A 21,661-nucleotide genomic window follows, 5' to 3' on the forward strand; every position below is an offset into this window, starting at 1 on the left:
TTTTCCTTTGTGCTTATCATAAGGCTTACGTAAGATATATTATAGCATCCGATTTTAGGCTGACAACAACTTAACTTTAAGATAGCCTGCAGAAACTTTATTCTTTTACTAATCCCCGCTCACATTTTAAGTTATTGGTTTTACAATTTACATCTTTCTTATGTTGTGTATCCAATAACAAATTATTGCAGTTGTGGTTATTTTTAATATGTCTGTTTTTTAACTTTTAAATGGGAATTGTAAGTGAACTACATGCTACCATTACCATATTAAAGAATCTGACTTTGGCTATATATTTGCCATTACCGCTGAGTTTTACACATTCATGTTTTTATGCTGTGAATTTGAATCCTTTTATTTGTGCTTGAAGAAATCCCTTTAGTGTTTCTTGTAAGACAGGTCTAGTGGTGATAAAATCCTTCTATTGTTGTTTATTTGAAAAAAAAATTCTGTCCTTTATTTCTGAAGGACAGCTTTACCAGTATAGTATCTTGGTTGACAGTTATTTTTTTCTTTCAGTATTTTGAATATATCATCCCACTGTCTCCTGGCCTACAAACTTTCTGCTGAGAAATCTGCTTATAGTCTTATTGAGATGCCTTTTTATGTGATGAGTCACTTTTCTTCTGCTGATTTCAATATTTTCTCTTCATCTTTGACTTTTGACAATTTAATTATAATATGTCTCATGTAGCCATTTTTAGGTTCAACATATTTGGGGTCCTTTGGGCCCCATGAATCTGGAAGTTTCTCTCTTCCCCAATGTTTGGGAAGTTTTCAGTCATTGTTGCTTTAAATAGACTTCTATCACTTTCTCTTTCTCTTCTCCTTCTTGAATTCACATAATACATATATTGTTTATTTTGATCATGTCCAATAAATACTGTAGACTTTCTTCACACTTTTTCATTCTTTTTTCTTTTTGTTTCTCTGACCAGAGAATTTCACATGACCTATTCTGTAGTTCTCTGGTTCTTGCATCTGCTTGATTGAGTCTGATGTTGAAGCTCACTATTGAATTCTTCTATTCAGTCATTCTATTCTTCAGCTCTATGATTTCTGTTTGGTTGCTTTTAGATAGTTTTTATGTCATTGTTGAACTGCTCATAGTATTCATGCATTATTTTCCTAATTTTCTTTAGTTGTCTGTTTGCTATTATAGTTCACTGAACTTCTTTAAGAGGATTATTCTGAATTCTTTGTCAGACATTCCATAGGTTTCCAGTTTATTAGGATCAGTTATTGGAGCTTTATTAGTTTCCTTTGGTGATGTCATGTTTTCCTTAGTCTTTGTGATTCTTGTACATTTGAGTAAGTGGTCGCCTCTCCCAGACTTTAGAGATTCGCTTCAGCAGGGACAGACGTTCACCCTGTTTGATTACTGGATGGTCGCCTAGTAGTGTCATAGGTGGGTGGGGCTTGCTATTGGGGTCTCTATTTGTGTGAGGCCACTACCTGTGCTGTGTGGTCAGTAAACCTGCCACTGACTGGGCACTGCAGTCGTGTGGGCCTGTTGGCTGGGTTCTTCATTCAAGTGGGTCCACTGCATATGCTCCCTGATTGGGGGTTGGGCTGCTAGCTGTGCTCCATGGTCAGGTGGGGCCTTCACTAACTGGGTTCTGCAGTCACTTCTGGTAGGGGAACGTTGCAGGCTGTTGTCTCTTCCAGAGTGGTGCCACTGATTAGATTCTTTGATTGGACAGGGCCATGGGCTTGGCTCCACTGGGCTCCTGGTTGAATGTCTTCTAAGGATGTGCTCACCAACTAGATAGCACTGCTGGCTGGAGTCTGTGTTTAGAAGGGGCTGCAAGCAGGGCTTTGTGGGTGGACAAGACCTCAGGATGTGCTCTGCAATCTGGTGAGGCCACAGGCTGTGCTCCCATGTTTTCAGGGCGCCAGGCTAGGTTTTGTGATCAGGTAGGCAGCTGGCTGCACTCTGCTGTTGGGCAATGTCACTGGCCAATCTCTCTGGTCAGGATGGGCCTACAGCTGTATCTCACTGTTGGGTGGGGCTAGAGACTGCACCCTTTAGTTGGGCAGAGTTACGGTCCAGAGTCTTTCAGTGGGTAGGGCTTCAGGCTATGCTCCACCATTGGGCAGGGTCACTGGCTGGGCTCCCTTCCTGGGTGAAGCTGCAAGCTTTGTTCAGCAATCAGGCAGGGCCACAGGCTAGGCTCTGCTGTGGGGCAGGGCTGTGGCCTGGATTTTGTAGCTGGGTGGTACCATAGTCTGGGTTTCAGGGATGTCTGGGGTCACTGTTCAGGCCTTCTTGTTAGACAGGGCCAGAGGCTATGCTTAACAGTTGGGCAGGATTGCTGGCTTGGCTCTCTGCCCACGCATGGTTGTTGGAAGGTTCCCTGGCTGCCTGGGTTCTCTGGCTAGGCTTCTTGCTCAGGCAGGACTGGAGGCTATACTCATCAGTTAAGCAGGGCTTTGCATTTGCTTCCCTGCCAGAGTGAGTCTGTAGAATGGACTCCATGGCTTGTATGGTTTGGCTTGTTGCCTGGGGACCCAAATCAGGCACCACTGCCAGAATTCCCTGGCCAGACTGGGCCACTGGCTCAGCTCTGCAGATGGGCAGAGCTACTGGGTAGGATCTCTGCTCAGGCGCCACTGCAAGCGGGAATGTGGTCTGCCAAGATCTGAGCACTGGTTGCTATGAGCCCTGTCCCCATTCTCCATCTCCATCTAATCCCTAGTAGTCAAGTTCCACGGATTCCTCCAGTGAACCCCATGAGATGAGACCTGTGTGGGCCTCCTAGGAAGTGTCCTAAATTTCTGTGGGAGCTGGAAGCCCACCTTGGGCTCTCTTCTCACTGGAGAAGTTGTAGGCCAAGGGGGCCATCCTGGTGTGGTGCCTGTGGAAGTTGATGTGGTCATTGTGTAGCCACTCCTCTTAGCCTTCTAAGGTGGTCCATCTCAGTCTGTGTTCTAGGAGAGTGATTCAGTCTCACCCCAGGTTCTGGGATTTTCACAGTGGTGTCTTGTCTATGGATAGTTTTTATTTGATCTTCTTTTGAGGGGAACTGAAGTCAGGAATGACCTATGTCACCATGTTGATGACATCACTGCCTATTATTATTTTTTGATATTCCTTTAGATTTTTGATATACATCATCATGTTGTCTCTGAACAAAGACAGTTTTACTGCTTCTTTTGTTTCCTTATTTAACTTACTTGGACTTCCAGGGCTATGTTATAGAAGGGATGAGAAAGGACATCCTTTCCTTGCTCCTGAACTTAGGGGAAAATGTTCAAATTTGCATCTTAAGTGTGAAGGTAGCTGTGTGTGTTTGTGTTGTTCCTCTTTATCAGAGAGTGGAAGAAGTTTCCTTCTATTCTTACATCTGCTGAGAGTTAGTATCATGAATGAATTGAATGTTGTTAAATGAATTTCCTTCATCGAGTAAGCTGATCGTATAGTTTTTCCTTTTTATTTTCAGTTAATGTAATGACTATATTAATTGATTTTCAAAATGGTCCAAACTTTCATTCTTAAGTTAAATCACATTTGGTCATGATGTATTATCTTTTTATATTTTGCTGTTTTCTATTTGCTATTTTTTTTTTTGTTAAAGACTTTGTGTATTTATTAGTAATATTGGTTTGTAATTTTCTTTTCTTATGATTCTTTTTCAGATTTGTTGTATTAGGGTTATACTTGCCTCATAAAATAGCTAGGAATTGTTCCCTCTTTCTCTATTTCCTGAAATAGTTTGCATAGTATTGATATTATTTCTTCCTTAAATATTTGTTAGAATTTGCCAATGAAACAATGTATGGAAGAAGCTCTCTTTGTGGGAAAGTTTTTAATTAAGAAATCAATTTATTGTACAGTTATGGAGTTATTCAATTTGTTTATTTATTATTGTGTAAGTGCTGGTAAGTTGTAGTTTTCAAAGAATGTGCCCATTTCATCTACATAATCAATTTTGTCAGTATACGTTGATCATAATTCTCTCTTATTATCCTGTGGTAGAATCTGTAGTGATATTCCTCCTCCTCCTGCTTTTGGGTTGGTTTTCTAAGGTTTATCAATTCTTTTAATTTTTTCTTAGGACCAACTTATAGATTTCGTTGATTTTCTCTGATGTTTGCTTTCTCCTTTAGTGATTCTTTCTCTTTATTAATTTATTTATTCTAATTTGTTTAGATTTATGTTGCTTTCTTTCCTGCTTCTAAAAACAGAAACTTAGGTTATTAATTTATTTAAAAACTTTAAAAATATGTAGTCATTTAAAGCTATGACTTCCTTTTTAGTGTAAGCTTAGCTGTATCCTAGATATTTTAATGCTTTCTTAATTGTCCAGAGTGTTTTCTAATTTCCCTTTAATTTCTCATTTGGCTTATGAGATTTACATATGTGTTGGTAAATTTCCAAATATTTGTGATTTTTCTTAATATCTTTTTGCTGACGTTTTATGGCTTAAATCACTTGTCAGAGAATATACTCTGTACTATTTTAATTATTTGACATTTATTGAGACTTGTTTTCTGCCCCAACGTATGGTGTATGTTGGCATATTTTTTCAAGTGTGCTTGAGAAAAATCTGTATTCATTCTGTAGTTGTCAGGTATAGTGTTCTACAAATATTTTATGTTTAGATGGTTGACAATGTTTCTGATTTTTGTCTACTTGTTCTCTCAATTACTGAGGTATTGGTGTTAAAAACTCTAATAAACATGGATTTACCTTTCTCCAGTTAGTTCTGCCAATTTCTGATTCATACACTTTGAAGCTCTCTGATTTTAATTGCACAGATATTTAGGATTGCTGTGTATTCTTGATACACTGACCATTTTTTCATTATGAAATGTGACATCAATATAGCAACATCAACTTTATGATGATTGTGTGGCTTACATTTTCCACCCTTTTACTTCTGCCTACTTCTACCACTCTATACTTACAGTGCACCTTTTGTAATCAGCCTATAATTACATCTGTTTTTTAAAATCCCTTCTGACAATCTTCGATCTTAATTGGAATGTTTAGCCCATTTACATGTAATATAAGTAATAAGTTCGGGTACAGGGCTACCATCTTGTTATTTGTTTCCCATTTGTTCCTTCTCTTCTTTTTCCTTTGATCTTCCTTTCCTACTTTGTACTTTTTTGTCCAGTAACATAGGTATCTTTTTCCTATCACTGCCTATTTGATTTACTGTTATATCATATATGTAAGTACTCTACAACAGTATAATACCATTTACACCTTTCCTTTTTTGTTAAATTTTCATATATTTACAACTACATATATATAATCCCCATAATAAATACAGTTAAGCTTTTTCCCCATTTAAATTGTCAAATGCTCTTCAAAGCAGTTAGGAAAAGAAAAAAAAAATAGTATTGTATATCTCTCTACTCATTTGCAATTTGGAGCACTCTGCAATCTTTGTGCAGATCCAAATTTCTATCTGGAATCATGTCTCTTCATTCTGAAAAATTTGCTTAACTATGTTTTATAGTGTAAAATCTGCTGACAGTGAATTCTCTCAGCTTTCATTTATTTAACAATGTCTTTATTTTACTTCATTTATGAAAAAATCTTCACTGGAATATAGAATCCTAGACTACCAATTTTTTTCTTTTAGTACAAGTGTAATTTTATCATCTTCTGGTTTTCATTGTTTCTAGTAAGGGTATAGTCATGCTTCTCCTATATTAACACGTCGTTTTTTTTTTCCTTTGGCTGCTTTTATTTTTTATTTTTGGTGAGGAAGATTGTCCCTGAGCTAACATTTGTGCCAATCTTCCTCTATTTTGCATGTGGGACACCACCACAGTATGGCTCAATGACCAGTATGTAGGTCCGCGCCTGGGATCCAAACCTACCAACCCCGGGCTGCCAAACCAGAGCCGCGAACTTAACCCCTATGCCACCGGGCAAGCCCCACCTCTAGCTGCTTTTAGACACTTCTTTTTCTTTGATTCTCAGCAGTATGGTTATAGTATTCCTCACTCTATTTTCTTCCAGTTTTATCCTGTTTGTTGTTTGTTGACCTTGGATTAGTGGGTGGATATTTTTCATCAAATGTGAAAAATTTAGAGCTATTATGTCTTCAAACATTTTTTCTTTCTGCTCCAATCCCACTTCTTCTGGGATGTGATTACAGCATAGTTAAACCACTTGCCATTTTCCTACAAGTCACTTTATATTCTGATTTTTCGATCTTTTTCTCTGTGCTTCAATGGAGATAATTTTTCTCAATATGATTTTAAGTCCACTGATCCTTTGTTCAACAGCGTTCATTCTGCTGTTAAGTACATTATATGTATATATACTTTTTTTTTCAGGCATTGCGTTTTTTAATTCTAGAATTTCCACCTGGGTCTCTTTTTTTATAGTTTTCGTACCTTTGCTGATTTATTCTCCATTTGTTCACCCATTCTTTCTAAATTTTTCTGTAACTCCTAAAAGATATTTATAATGTTTGTTTTAAATTTCTTGTCAGTTTCAAGATTAGACTGTATGAGTCTGTTCCTATGGAAAATTTACTTGTTTGTGGTTTCCATTTTCTTGCTTCTTCACCTGTCTCATAATTTTTTATTGTGAACTGAACATTGTATATAGAATAATAGTGGTGATTTGCATGTGGTTTTCGGTCTGTTAATTTTGAATTCTCAGAGGGTACCCCCTTTTTCCTTCTGTTGGCGGCTAAGATGAGGAAGCATTGATTCAAAGTTTACTGAATATCAAGTTCATCTTGGTCAAGCTGAGCTTTAATAAGGTTAAGCTCCCTTTTATTTAGAAAAACTAGCCATATGTCCATGAGTTCCAATTGATTTTGCTGAGGAACTAATCTCTTAGATCTTCTCAGTGTTTATCCCCTAACCCAAAGGCCTTTGGGCATTTGTTTTGCCCTTGGCTTCAGTTTCTGCAGGCCTAGGGTTCAAGGCAGGGAAGACTGGGCTTGGGATCAAAAAGATTTTCAGCTGTTTTTCACATTCTCATATTTGGAACCTGAACTATGATTGAAAATGATGTTAAGAGAAATTCCATAAATCAAAATCTATGGGAGCCAAACTAAGCAGTGCTGGGAAAAATATTCAAAGCTTTAAATAAATGCAAAGGTATGAATGTAAATGATTTGAGCAGTTAATGCCAAAGATAAAAAAGTAAATGAAATAAATCAGGGGAAAATAAGCTAAAAAGGTAAAATCTGGATGAAGTGATTGAAGAAACAGAGCACTGTAGAAATAATCACTACATTTAAAAGATGATTTTTTTCTCATAAAATGAACAAAATATGCAACTTATTAGAATAACCATGAAAAATAGCAAATAGAGTGCACAAGAGATTACAAGGGTTAAAATAACCATCAAAACAGAAAATTTGAAAAATCTTACTCTACTTGACACAATTTCTATGCAAATAAGTATGAAACATTGATTAAATATAACAAAACTGACTCAAAGAGAGATAGAAAATTTAGACTAGTCTCCTTAGACGAAGGTAAATGATTTCACAGATAATTCTGTCAACAGTACAGAAAAGGAAGGAAAAAAATCTAAATTCATTTTCGTTTTTAAAGATTGACACCTGAGCTAACAACTGTTCTCAATCTTCTTTTTTTTTTTAATTTCTCTGCTTTTTCTCCCCAACTTCCCCAGGTACATAGTTGTATATTTTAGTTGTGGGTCCTTCTAGTTGTGGCATGTGGCATGTGGGATGCCGCCTCAGCATGGCCTGATGAGTGGTGTCATGTCCACGCCCAGGATCTGAACCAGTGAAACCCTGGGCTGCCGAAGCGGAAAGTGCGAACTTAACCACTCAGCCATGGGGCCGGCCCCCCTAAATTCATTTTTATCAAGTGAATATAACTAATACTTAACCATTATAAACTTTGAACCAAAGAATCACATTTATGTATCAAATGCAAATATACTATTTAAAACATTAGCAAAAGAATCTAGGACACACATAAAATGACATTGTGACCGAAATTTATGCTTAATTTCTGAGGTAGAGACTTTCTTATTATAAAGTGTCCTTATTTTATTTTATTCTATTCTTGACAGATACCAAGATTGTGAGTATATGTTCTTTCTTTGTTTGCAGTTTCCTTATTTATCTTTGCCCATCCTTTTGTTTTTAACCTTTTGGCACGATTTTGTTATGTAAGGTATGTCTCTTGTATAAACCATAGAGGTGAATTTTGCAAGTACATCTAAGGAAACTTATTTTTAAAAATTGATCATTTATGAATCGTTTGGTTTTATTTCTGTTATGTATTTTGTATTTAGTTTGTGTAGTAGAATTACTTCATGTCTGTTTTCTTTGTTCTTTCATTTATAATTTTAAAATAATTTTCTGGGTTTCAGGCAAGATTGTAGTTCTAGTGAATTCCTTTATATCAACACCTCCCTATAAAGTGTTGGTCTTCTCTTTTCTGTAGGCTTATACCATTTTATTTGGTGACTTTATATTATATTCTTTCTCTCCTTTCTGTATCCCCTTTTCTCTTTCTCTCTCTTCAGTTTTAGTTTTGTTATTTCTACTTTACTGGAGTATATAACATTTACATACTATTAGTCCGTGTTTATATATTCTTAAAGTTAAATTATGCACCAGTCATTTTTTTTTATCTTTTCTTAGTCATATTCTGGTTGGATGATGTTCACCATTATTATATAGATAACTCAGGAAAGGTTTGTGGGTGTAATGATACCCTAATTCTTACTTGTTTAAAATTATTTTTCCCTAGTCTTGTTACTTACAGGACTGATTGCTAAATATACATTTGTTGACTTTATGTCCTGGAGTGTCTTAGAAATTTTTCTCTAATCTTGCCATGGTTTATATCTTGCTGTTGAAAAACCCAGTGCCTAGATGATTTTTTTTTAACTGATTGTGCCCTTTTTCCTAGATAGTCAAATTATTTTCTTTTTCTTTATCTTTAAAATTTAGCTGTTTTACTAGGATATAAATCAGCATTACTCTGCATGAGCTTATTTTCACAGGTACACAGTGTGCCTTTTCAATATGAGGATTCTTTTATGTCAGAATTTCTCTGTATAAATTATAGTTTTAACATTATTTCATATTTTCCTACATAATATGATTATGCATAGTCCTTCTATGTCTCTATAGTTATTTTCTTCACTGTTTTTCATTGATCATGATTTATGATTCATATTCTTATCTCTTTTCTGTTTTTTCTTGCTTACTATACTTTTATCTTTCTTCACCTTGGATATGTTGTATTTTTAGTCTTCGTTTCTGAAACATTTTTCTTTTTCTTCAATAATTTCCTGAATTCTGTCACTTCCTGTTTCAAGTCTTCCTATTGTTCAATTATTCCAATGCTGAGTTTTTAAGGTTTTGATTCATGGTGTTCTTTCGTGCTGCAAATACTTGTTTAACTCATATAATTAAGATTAGAGTATTATATTAGATTTTAATTCTTCTTCACAGGTTTGTTTTTTGGCATATACTCTTCTGCTAAATATTTTAACAGTTGTTTTCTGCTGTTATTTCATTTTATCAATAATAATGAGATGATCATATTATTTTACATCTGTAATCATTGATATGGATTATTACATCAATAAACTTATGATCGTTAAGTTCTGGGGTAAAATCGATATGGTCATGTTTTACCATACTTGGCATATATCCTGGATTTGTTTTGCTGACTTTATTTAGTGGTTGGGTTTTTAAATTTTTTTTTGATGAGGAAGATTGGCCCTGAGCTAACATCTGTTGCAAATCTTCCTCCTTTTGCTTGAGGAAGATTGTTGCTGACCTAACATCTGTGACAGTCTTCCTCTATTTTGTATGTGGGATACCGCCACAGCATGGTTTGATGAGCAGTGTCTAGGTCTGCGCCTGGGATCCGAACCTGTGAACCCCAGGCAGCCAAAGTGGAGCTCACAAACTTAACCACTGTAACACCAGGCTGGCCCCGTTAGTGTTTTTTATATATGTTCAGGAATGAGATTGATGTACAATTTTCCTTTATTGTGATGTAATGTCTTTTTTGAGTTTTCCATATCAAGTTGCATAAAGCAGTAGGGAAGTGATCCCACTTTCTTATTTTCTGAGAGGTTGTTATATCTATCTTAAGTATACCATAAAATCCATAAAGTTATTCACAACATAATGATATTTTAAATGTCTGCATGATCTTTGCTGATTTCATATTTTTAATTCTTGGCATTGACTTTTTGAGTTTGCTCTTTGGTTTTTCTTAACCAATCTCATTATGTGTTTTCAATTTTATTAGTTTTTTCAAAGAACCAACTTTTGCTCTGTAGATCATATCAAATTTCCATTCGTCTTTAATTTCATTAACTCTGTTTTTATTCTGGTTTATTATTTCCTTTTGGCTTGACTTTATTCTTTAACTTCTTCTGATAGATCTTTGGCCACTAACTTTCAGGACTTATTTTTTTATGTGTTTATGTTAAGACAGTAATTTTTTTCTATGCCTAGCTTTACGTACATTTTACAAGTTTGATGTATATTTATATTATCTTCAATTTCAAGTTATTTTCTTATTTCCCTTGTGAGTTCTAGTTTGACTGTTGGGTTAGTTAGAAAGTATATTTATAATTTCTATACTGATGAGATCTTTCTAGTTATTTTTAAAATTGATTTATGTTATTGCACTTAAATTTGTCTTTCATTTTCTGAAGTTTTAATTTAACATATATTGCATAAATGTCTTTCTATATTTATCATGTTGGGAATTTTTAGGAGGATTCTTTAATCTGTGGATTGTTGCTTTTCATCAGCTGTGGAAAATTTTCTGCCATTGTTGTTATTACTTTTTGTTCCCTGATATATAACAGTTAAGTGCAAACTTCTACAAAAAGTTTGAGAAAATTAATGACGACATTGACTTCAATTTCAAGATATCATTATTGACCCAGGGACAAATTATTTTCCCAAAAACATTGGCTGAAAATATGTTTTGAAATTAAGAGTTAAAATTTTTAGAGCAATTTTAAATTCACAGAAAAATTGAGGGGAAAGTGCAGATATTTCCCACATATCCCTTACTCCCACACATGCATAGCCTCTCTCATTTTCAAACATCCCCCATCAGAGTGGTACATTTGTTAGAATTGATGAACCTACAGTCAGACATCATAAACACTCAAAGTCCATAGCTTACATGATGATTCACTGTTGGTGTTGTATATTCTATGGGTTCATTATCTTTTCAACTATTTTGCTTCTACACTATTTTCTCCTTTCCTTCACATTGCCAGTTAAGCATATGATGGACACTCTCGACATATTCTTTGTGTCTCTTGCCCTAGCTTCTCTGCTTTCCCTTCTCTCCATGCTACATTTTGATATTTTCTTCTGATCTAAATTCAATTTTAATATGTTTTCAGCTGTTTCTAAGCTTCTGTTAACACTCTCTTTATATTTAAAAAAATTTGTCACTGTTTTTGGGTCTAGAATTTCTGTTTGTTACTCATTCATATCTACTAAATCACTTGAATATTTATATCCTTGACATATTCAGGATATTTATGTATTTGTTTAAATACATATAAAATAAAATTTTATTTTAAAGTACCACAATTATGTACATCTAAAAATAAATTAGTGAAAAGATATAACCTGAAAAGCTTTATTCTCACTCATATAATCATCCATCATCACATTTCATCAGATTCTTATGTTATTCCTTCAGTGTTTCTTATGGAAAGATAGACATATACTTATGTTTTACTTTAACAACAGAAAGTGGCATGGGCTATACTGTATTTTGCATTTTTGTCTTGCATAATTAAATTAAATACTGTGTCTGATAGTTTAAATGTCTGGAACCACTGTTGGTTTTCTGCTATCTGGCACTCCTTTTAATTCTCATTCATGTATTTTTTTCCTTTTGAGTCTGATTATTTGTAATTGTATTTTGGTCATTTAAAAAATTATTCATATCAGTAATTTAAAGTCTAGTTGCCTTTATCTTCCATCAGGAGTTTTTGTTTGTTGCAGCCAGATAATTGAGGGCACATTTGAACCAGGATCACCTTTGACAGGCTCAATATCTAAAGGGGCAAAAAGGTGGAGATCAAGGCCAGTCAATGTTAAGTGTCATGGTGATGCTTTTCGCTGAAGGTTAGAAGAACTACATCCTAGAAGTAAGGATGAACTGGAGGTAAAACAGCCCTTTCAGAGTCTGTCACAGACCTAGACTCATTTTACTTCATATTTCTCCTCTACATTGGTAAAGATTCTTGAAATTTTTGATTGATGACTTTTATCAGTGTTGGATAATTCTCAACCATTATTACTTCAAATATTATTTTTCACCTGTTATCTTCCACCTCTTCTTGTTAGGCTCTAATTATACATGTATTAGGCCTGCGGAAGGTGCCCCACACGGCCCTTATACTCTGGAATTTTTATTCTTTTTGTTGTTGTTCAGTTTGAGTACTTTCTATGACCTGTAATTCTGTTCAATAATCCCATATTCTGCTACTTCAGATGTTCCTTTTATCCACTTCTACAGTGTTCATTCTATTTGTATATAAATTTCAATGCTTTTGTGAAATTTTCTCTTTTTAATCTGCTTTGATTACCATTCATATCGTGTGCATCTTATTTTCAAATAAGTATTGCATATATTTAGGGTGTATAATGTGATTTTTCTTGAGATGTAAAACTTGATGGTTTAATATATGTATACATTGTGAAATGATTACCACAATCAAGTTAGCTCACACATCCACTAACTCACATATTGACCTTTTGGTTTTTGGTGAGAAACTTAGGCAAATTTCAAGCCTACAATAAGTCACATTGCTGTACTTGAGTTGTCTTATAACCGAAAGTTTGTGCCCCTTGACTAACATATCTCCATTTTCCCGTTCCCTAGTCATGGACAACCACCATTCTACTTTCTGGTTCTAGGAGTTCAGCTTAGCGGATTCCTTAGGGTTTTCTATGTATAAAATCATGTCATCTGCAAATGGTGACAGTTTCACGTCTTCCTTTCCAATTTGGATTGGTTTTATTTCTTTTTCATGCCTGACTGTTCTGGCTAAGACTTCCAATACTATGTTAAATAAGAGTGGTGAAGGGGGTCGGCCTGGTGGCTCAGTGGTTAAGTACGCACATTCCCCTTCAGCAGCCTGGGGTTTGCCGGTTCAGATCCTGGATGCAGACATGGCACCACTTGGCAAGCCATGCTGTGGCAGGCGTCCCACATATAAAGTAGAGGAAGCTGGGCACGGATGTTAGCTCAGGGCCAGTCTTCCTCAGCAAAAAGAGGAGGATTGGCAGCAGATGTTAGTTCAGGGCTAATCTTCCTAAAAAAAAAGAAAGAGTGGTGAACGTGGGCATCCTTGTCTGGTTCCTGTACTTAGAGGGATAGCTTTCAGTTTTTTACCATTGAGAATGATATTAACTCTGATTTTGTCATATATGGCCTTTAGTATATTGAGGTACTTTCCTTCTAAACCCATTTTATTCAGGATTTTATCATAAATGGATACTGTATCTTGTCAGATGCTTTCTCTGTGTCTATTGAAATGATCCTGTGGTTTTTATCCTTCATTTTGTTAATGTGGTGTATCATATTTATTGACTTGCAGATATTGAACCATCCCTGTGTCCCTGGAATAAATCCCACTTGATCATGGTGAATGATCTTCTAATGTATTGTTGTATTTGATTCGCTAGGATTTTGTTGAGGATTTTTGCTTGTCTGGGAAACTTTATCTCTCCTTCCATTCTGAATGATAACCTTCCAGGTAGAATATTCTTGGCTGTAGGTGTTTTCCTTTCAGCACTTTCAATATACCCTGCCACTCCCTTCTAGCCTGTATTCTTTCTGCTGAGAAGTCAGCTGATACCCTTATGGGGTTTCCTTTGTATGTAGCTTGTTGCTTTTCTCTTGCAGCTTTTAAGATTATCTTTATCTTTAGTTGCTGACATTTTAATTTTAATGTGCCTTCGTGTGGGCCTCTTTAGGTTCATCTTGTTTGGTCCTCTCTGTACCTTCTGTGCCTGGATGTCTGTTTCCTTTCTCAGGTTAGGGAGGTTTTCAGCTATTGTTTCTTCAAATAGGTTCTCTGCCTCTTTGTCTCTCTCTCTCCTTCTGGGACACCTGTAATATGGATTGTTTATCTCTGTTTCATTAGTTCTTTTCCCAGGGTTTGTCCTGTTTCCTTACTTGGAACCTATTCCTTTGTGTCCTCATTTTGCCTCTTTCTCTGTGCTTACATCTATGTATTAGGTAGGTCAGCTACGTCTCCCAATCTTGGAGAGTTGGCCTTATGTAAGAGAGGCTTTATGAGGCCCAGCAGCATGCTTCCCTCTCATCACCAGTTCCAAGTATTCCAGGAATGTCCCCTGTGTGTGTCCTTCTGTTGTGGCAGGGTTTCTCTTGCTGCAGGTGCCCAGGAAGGCTAGGCTGTCCCCCTGGCTGGCTTATTGTAATGCTCAGCTTTGTGTGACTGCTACAGACCCTTTAGACACTTTATCAGGCATGAGAAGCCCCCACACAGGTGGCTGCAAGGTCTAATAGCACATTTGTGTTGCAGTCTTTCTGTCAAGTAAGTAGACCCCCAGCATGGCTGGTTGCTAGGCTCGGGGGCTTACAATTGCTGTAGGCCTCCAGCCTGCAAGGCTATTGTCAGCTCTCTCAGGATTGCAGCTGAGTGGGGCCAGCCCCAGGCCCCACTTATTATTTCAGGTTCTGAAAGGGGGGCCAAACAACCTGCATGGTTGTTTGAGAAACACAAGTCTCCTGCAGCTGACAAGCCCCATTCCCCGCAGGACCACACACACCATCAACACAGTCCTGTCCCATGTGCACACTGCAACCCACTGAAGCAGACTCCAGTCCTCCCACTGAAGAGGCTCCACACTCTGCCAGTGCAGACCTGCTTCTCACACATGCCCTGCCCTGCAGAAGTGGACCCACTTGCCTGGTTGCAGAGGTCCTAGGCACCCCACCTATGAGGGCCCACAAGTTGCCCAAGGGCTTGCTGTTGGCTAGGGCCAGTCCCTAGGGCAGGCTGCCTGCCCTGTCTGAACTGGATTAAATTGATGCTATAGTGGGCGTGGCAGACCCTGGGCTAACAGGCCTGGGGAAGAATTACAATGGTCTCTGCCAGCGTCTGTGTCAGCACACCTGTACTAGGTCACAGTAATGGCTGCCACCAATGTCTCAGTCCGGGTCTCACCTCTCTCTGAGATGCACCTACAGCCTATCTAGGGAGTCTCTTCTCACCAAACTGCTGTGCACCTTTCTTTCTGGTAATTTTAGGTGGTTGTTTGAAATGGGTGAATTTGTGCGTGGGTCCTTTAGAAGCAGGCATTTTTTTTCCCTTATGTCCTTGTTTTTCTGGGAGTATTTCCTCTTGTAGTTAATAACCAGCAATGCCAGATAATAAGACACTTATCTTTGTTGTGCTGAGGCCCAAAGTTGCTTATGGTGATAACACTCCCCTACTCAGATTCCCCACTCCTCCATGGATGGCTTTGTGCCTTACGGTTGCTCCTGGCTGGCCATGGAGCGCCGCAGCTCAAAGGTGGCTTTTTTCCCTCCAGAAAGGAACTTTTACTTCTTCCACCTTTGTCAGCACCATCCCTTGCTGTGGGCATTCTTTTGATCCAGTTTTCATTTCTCACTCAGGGGTAATTGTTCCAAGAGTAGTTGTAAATTTGTTGTTCATGGGAGAAGGTGAGTTCAGAGTCAACCTATACCTCCATCTTGACACCATCTCCCAAAATTTCTTCTTATATTCTGTATCTGCCTTTGTGCTGTGATTAGAAACCAGACCTAGTTTCTAGGTGTATTCTGGTGCAAGTTTTCAACTATCTCAATTTGTGGTTTCCACATACATTAAGTAGGGACAATAACACAGTACCCTTGTCTCATTGATTACTTTTATCCAGTGTCTAATGACCTCATTAACATATATGTAAAGAAGTGCATATATGTACATGCACACACACACACATTCTCACATCACAGCTGAAATAGCTGTCACAAAACCCATGCATTAAATCTCATCTTCATTAGTTAGAAAAGTCTCTAAGACCATCATTTATGATCAATTTACATCTCCTTTACAAAAAATTATAGCAATCTTGATTATCTAGTTTCTTGGTTTGAAAATTAAAAATTGGCATGCCTGTTGGACCAAAAGGAGGCAATGGAAAATGATAATACTGCCATAAGCAGGAGCACTAATCACACAGAACTGACATTTATTTCAAATCCTGGTAGTTTGGGGTTGTTTTGTTTAAGGGCAACGTGTCTGCAAAGTCTCTTTAATGATGTCATTGTTTTTTTAAAACAATAGCCTTTTAATGGCTGTTGGCCGTCTGTATGTCTTCTTTGGAAAAATGTCTATTAACATCTTCTGCCCATTTTTTAATGGGATTGTTTGCTTTTTGCTATTGAGTTGTATGAGGTTTTTATATATATATAGTCATGCATCACCTAACAATGGGGATACGTTCTGAGAAATGCGACATTGAGTATTTTATCATTGTGCATACATCATAGAGTATACTGAAGGGGAATCGAAATTTGCCACGCCAAAATCTGTCTCTTTAACATGAGGACTATTTTAGGCTGATTATTATTATTTTTTTAAAGATTGGCACCTGCACTAACAAGTGTTGTCAATCTTTTTTTTTATTATTATTGTTTTTTCTCCCCAAATTCCCCCAGGACATAGTTGTATATTTTAGTTGTGGGTCCTTCTAGTTGTGGCATGTGGGATGCCGCCTCAACATGGCCTGATGAGCGGTGCCATGTCTGCGCCCAGGATCCGAACCAGAAAAACCCTGGGCCGCTGAAGCAGAGTGTGAACTTAACCACTTGGCCACAGGGCTGGCCCCTTAGGCTGATTATTTTTAAGAAAAAAAATACTCAGAAAACTTTTCTTGCTACCTCACCCTGGCTGCCTAAAAGAATTCAGATTAAAAAAACAAAACTGTGCCTGCTGGCAAGCTATCACCTTAGCATAACAGGAACTAGCTGGTAGACATGGAGCAACCTAGAAAAGCCAGTTTGTTTGGCTCCCATCTGTGTTCTGTTTCTCTGTGACCAAACACTTATTTTCCAAACATTTGTTCCTTTTCACCTACCCCTGAATTGCTTTCCTTCCTGCTGAACTGCCTGACTCTCCTCACCCCTGACATCTTCTTTTGTCTTTAGCTGAGAATAGTATTTAAGGTGAGGGCTTCAGCCATTTGGTGAGTTTTCCTGGGTTTCTCTCATGTATACATGTTATTAAACTTTTGGTTTTCTCCTGTTAATTTGTCTCATGTCACTTTAGTTCTTAGCCCAGCCAGAAGTACTTAGAAGGGTAGAGGAAAATTTCTTCCTCCCCTACATACTTAATGGTATAGCCTACTACAGCTTAGGCTGGTACTAATCTTACATGACCACCATTGTATATCTGGTCCATCACTGACTGAAACTGTGTCATACACCGCATAACTGTACTTTGGATATTAATTCCTTATCGGATATATGATTTGCAAATATTTTCTTTCATTCAGTAAATTGCCTTTTCATTTTTTTGATTATTTCCTCTGTTGTACAGAAGCTTTTAGTTTGTTGTAGTCCCACTTATTTATTTTTGCTTTTCTTGCCTTTGCTTTTGGAGTCGGATCCAAGAAAATCATCACCAAGATCAATGTCAAGGAGCTTACTGCTGGTATTTTCTTCTACAAGTTTTATGGTTTCAGGTCTTATATTCAAGTCATTAATCCATTTTGAGTTAATTCTTGTGTATGGCATAAGATAGTGGTCCAGTTTCATTTCATTCTTTTGCATGTGGATATCCAGTTTTCCCAGCACCTTTGGTGAAGAGACTGTCCTTACCCCCACTATATATTCTTGGCTCCTTTGTCATAATTAATTGACCATATATGTGTGAGTTTATTTCTGGAATCTCTGTTATGTTCCATTGTTCCATGTGTCTGATTTTATGCCAGTACAATACTGGTTTTTCAAAAATATTTTTATAGGTATAAGTGATATACAACATTATGTTAGCTCCAGTTGTACAAAATAATGATTTGATATTTGTATATATTGTCAAATGATCACCACAAGAAGTCTAGTTAACACCCATCACCATAAATAGTTACAGAATGTAATACTACTTTAATTACTGCCTCTTTGTAATACAGTTTGAAATCAGGGAGCATGATGCCTCCAGCTTTGTTGTTCTTTCTCAAAATTGCTTTAGCTATTTGGAGTCTTTTCTGGGACCATACAAATTTTTGGATTGATTGTTCTTTTTTTGTGAAAAATGCAATTGGAATTTTGATAGGGATTGCATTGACTCTATATGGCTTTGGGTAGTGTGGACATTTTAACAATATTAATTCTTCCAAACCATGAACATGAAACATCTTTCAATTTATTTGTGTCTTCTTCAGTTCCTTTTTATCAATATCTTATAGTTTTCAGTGTATAGGACTTCCATCTCCTTAGTTAAATTTATTCCTATGTATTTTTTCTTTTTAATGCAATTGTAAATGAGATTGTCCTCCTAATTTCTCTTTCTGATAGTTCATTATTAATGTATCAAAACACAACAGAATTTTGAGTATTGATTTTGCATCCAATAACTTTACTGATTTATTAGTTCTAGTAGTTTTTGGTGGAGTTCTAGGATTTTCTATATATAAAATCATGTCATCTGCAAATAGTGACAGTCTTACTTCTTCCTTTCCAATTTTGATGCCTTTCATTTCTTTGTGTTGTCTAATTGCTCTGGCTAGGTCTTACAATACTATGTTGAATAAAAGTGACGAGAGTGGGCATTTTTGTCTTTTTCCTGATCTTAGAGGAAGATATCTTTGGATAGAGGCCTGGAGTATGTGAACCCAATGAAGGAGGTGTGGTAGGGTATATGGGCTCTGGGTTGATTGGTTTGCATATGAAAGGTGCACTTGCAAGTGAGTCATTCACTATCTCAAAGTATTGGATAACCCTAGGAGGGGCAGTCCTCAAGGGCTGGCAAGGCCCCAGATATCAAAGCATCAGAATACAGAAAATAAAAGGCATCGTTGATACAATTAGCCCCGTTATGCTTTGACATATTATCAAACCTCAGGGATAATAAAAGAGCAGACTTTTAGAAAGTAGCTCATAAGTTGTGCTAAACAGCGTAGAAAACATTTATTATGAGAAGAAAAAGGAGAAACACAAGTAGAAGTATAAGGAATCCTTGTATGCCAGCCCATAACTAAATTCTCCATTTATATGGCATTAGCAAGGAAATCTGAAATTTCTGGGGTCTCTAACAGTATATTGGTGGAGTTGTAACTTGTGTTAAAAATTGTGTGTGTGTGTGTGTGTTTGTGTATGTGTTTGCCAATAATGTCCTGGTGTATTTCTTGAGTCAAGGTGGCAAGTCAGGTAATTTATGTTGTTGGAGAGTATCAACTGATAGTTTGGTAGGGTATATGTAAAGATTAGTGGTATTTTTGTGTGTAACCAAAGGGAAGAGGTGGATGTGGTAGTCACAATCAGAGACACAGGTGGGAGGTTGTGGTAGAAAACTGGAGGCGGAGTTGGAGGAGAAGGTACTGAGGAGTGAATGGTCCTCTCCCCAGGGACGCAGAGGCTCACTGCCATGAGGTAGATGACTTCTAGGGAAAGCAATGATCTCCATTAGTTTTTAGAATGGCACAGGTAGTAGTAACCTTGACCAGATTTCTCTTTAGACATGGAGTGTAGAGATATATGTTTTGATAGAGAACAAAAGTATGCTAGCATCATGTGCTACACAGACAGCAAGCTCTGGAAATGCAATAGATTCTCTAATATCAAAGAAAGAAAACCAATAAATTTCCTCTATCTAATTTATGCTGTAGGAGAGGTAGTCCACGAGCAGGCCTGGGGTGGAGGTTTTAGTGTCTGAGGTGAAGTTGTCTCCAGTGTGGGATGCAGAGTCATCTCTAACATGGACGTCTTGGGCTGGTGTGACATCATCTGAGGTGATGTCATCTCTAGCAGTGACTTCCTGGGCCAGGACAGTGTCGTTTGGGATGTGGAACTAGGGTGTCATTTTCAACTTGATACCCACTTAAGTTAATGTAGGTCTTGTTTGTGTGACTGAGGTTTTATAATAATGCTGAGGCACTTGTGTAATTTGAAGGCAATGTTGGGCATGGGACTTATAAATAGCTTTTAACTCAAGGGGCTTGTGGGTGCATAGCTAGCAAAAGTGATGTTGGCATCTGTGCCCGAGGCTGATTGGCAAATTTCAAGCCCAAAGGAGGCATGATTGGATCTAAAAGCACCCAACAGTTTCAGATTTTGCCCTATTAGATGATGAGAAGGGTTCTTCTATAAATACATTTTAAATTGTATGACTTCATTTGGGTGTACATTGTTAATCAGGGTGTCAGATTGTTTGTCATTTAAAGTGTCTATGTCTGAGGTTGGGGGTACAGAATAAGCTGTATACAGACCCTTTAATTTGGCCAGTTACTATGGGCCCTTTGTCACAGTTGTTAGTTTGCTTGGTGACAGGCAAGCTGGTGAGGTCTTTGGGTTGTAAGATTTGTGTAAGCCAAACTCAGTGGCACGTGGGCCTCAGCATTTGCCATTGTCTGGTTGAAGCAATGACTTACTTGGAGGATTGGACCTTCAGACTGCAAACCAATGAAAGAACCTAGACCAATTACAATGAGACCAACAGTCATTAAGATGTCTTCACCTCAGACTCTAAAACCTCCACCCTAGGCCTGCTCAAGGACTGCCTCTCCTATGGCACAAATTGGATGGAGGAAATTTATTGGTTTTCTTACTTTGACATTAGAGATTCTAGTGTATTTCCTGAGCTTGCTGTTTGTAACCCATGCTGCTGGGCCACTGTCACGCAGCTGCACTTGATGGTTTTATTTCTGTGATGGTGGGAGTTTAGGCTCAAATGGGTCTCATATCAGATTAGCCGCTGCCTGGGCCATGGGAAAATCTATGGTTAGCAGATCTCAGGAGAGTATGCAAATTGGATCTGGCCTCCAGCCCTTATGAGATAGGGCAAGATTAAAAAAAATTATAAAGATAAGGGAGACATAACAAAAGGGCCTCATATATAATGAGTCTTTATTTACCTCAAGGGTTAGCATGTGAGGATTTGCTTCCAAGCTCAGTCTTGTGGCTGTTGGCTGACTTTAGAAAATCTGTCCAAGTTCACTCATGTGGACCTCTCCGTAGGCCTACTTGATGACATAGTAACTGGCTTCCCCCAGAAAGAGCAACAGAGAGTGAGACACAGAATCCAAGAAGTCAGTTTTATAACCTATCTTGGAAATGATGAGCCATCACTTCTTCTATATTCCGTTGATGAGAGGCAAGTCCAGCCTACACTCAATGGAGTGGGACTATGTGAAGACCTACAAATGAGAAGGCAGGGGTCATTGGCATCCATTTTAGAGGCTGCCTACTATTAAGAGAATGTAGAATTGCTTATTAAAATAAAAGATTAAAGGTATTTTGTTTAAAATAATTCAAAGAAGCAATACAATGTGAGATTTAAGACTCTATTAGATTTGCTAAGATAGCTGGTATTGTCATTAAGTATTTGAAAATTAAAGTGTTGTGTTTACTCATCTGTGTTTAATGTCTAACATCCAAATGCCTATATAACTCTACTCCAGTTGTATCTACAAGGTGTCTTAGATGCCTTCATAAGTTAAAC

At 37.3% G+C, this 21,661-nt stretch overlaps 1 protein-coding gene across 1 annotated transcript in view; it reads left to right on the forward strand.

Annotated features, from left to right (window-relative positions):
* LOC106826238 (disintegrin and metalloproteinase domain-containing protein 5-like) overlaps positions 1 to 21,661 on the forward strand; it is a 195,648-nt gene that overhangs the window by 81,532 nt on the left and 92,455 nt on the right. The gene's annotated exons all lie outside the window — the stretch shown is intronic.

Source organism: Equus asinus, chromosome 27 (genome assembly GCF_041296235.1).
Source record: "Equus asinus isolate D_3611 breed Donkey chromosome 27, EquAss-T2T_v2, whole genome shotgun sequence".
Taxonomy (NCBI): Eukaryota; Metazoa; Chordata; class Mammalia; order Perissodactyla; family Equidae; genus Equus; species Equus asinus.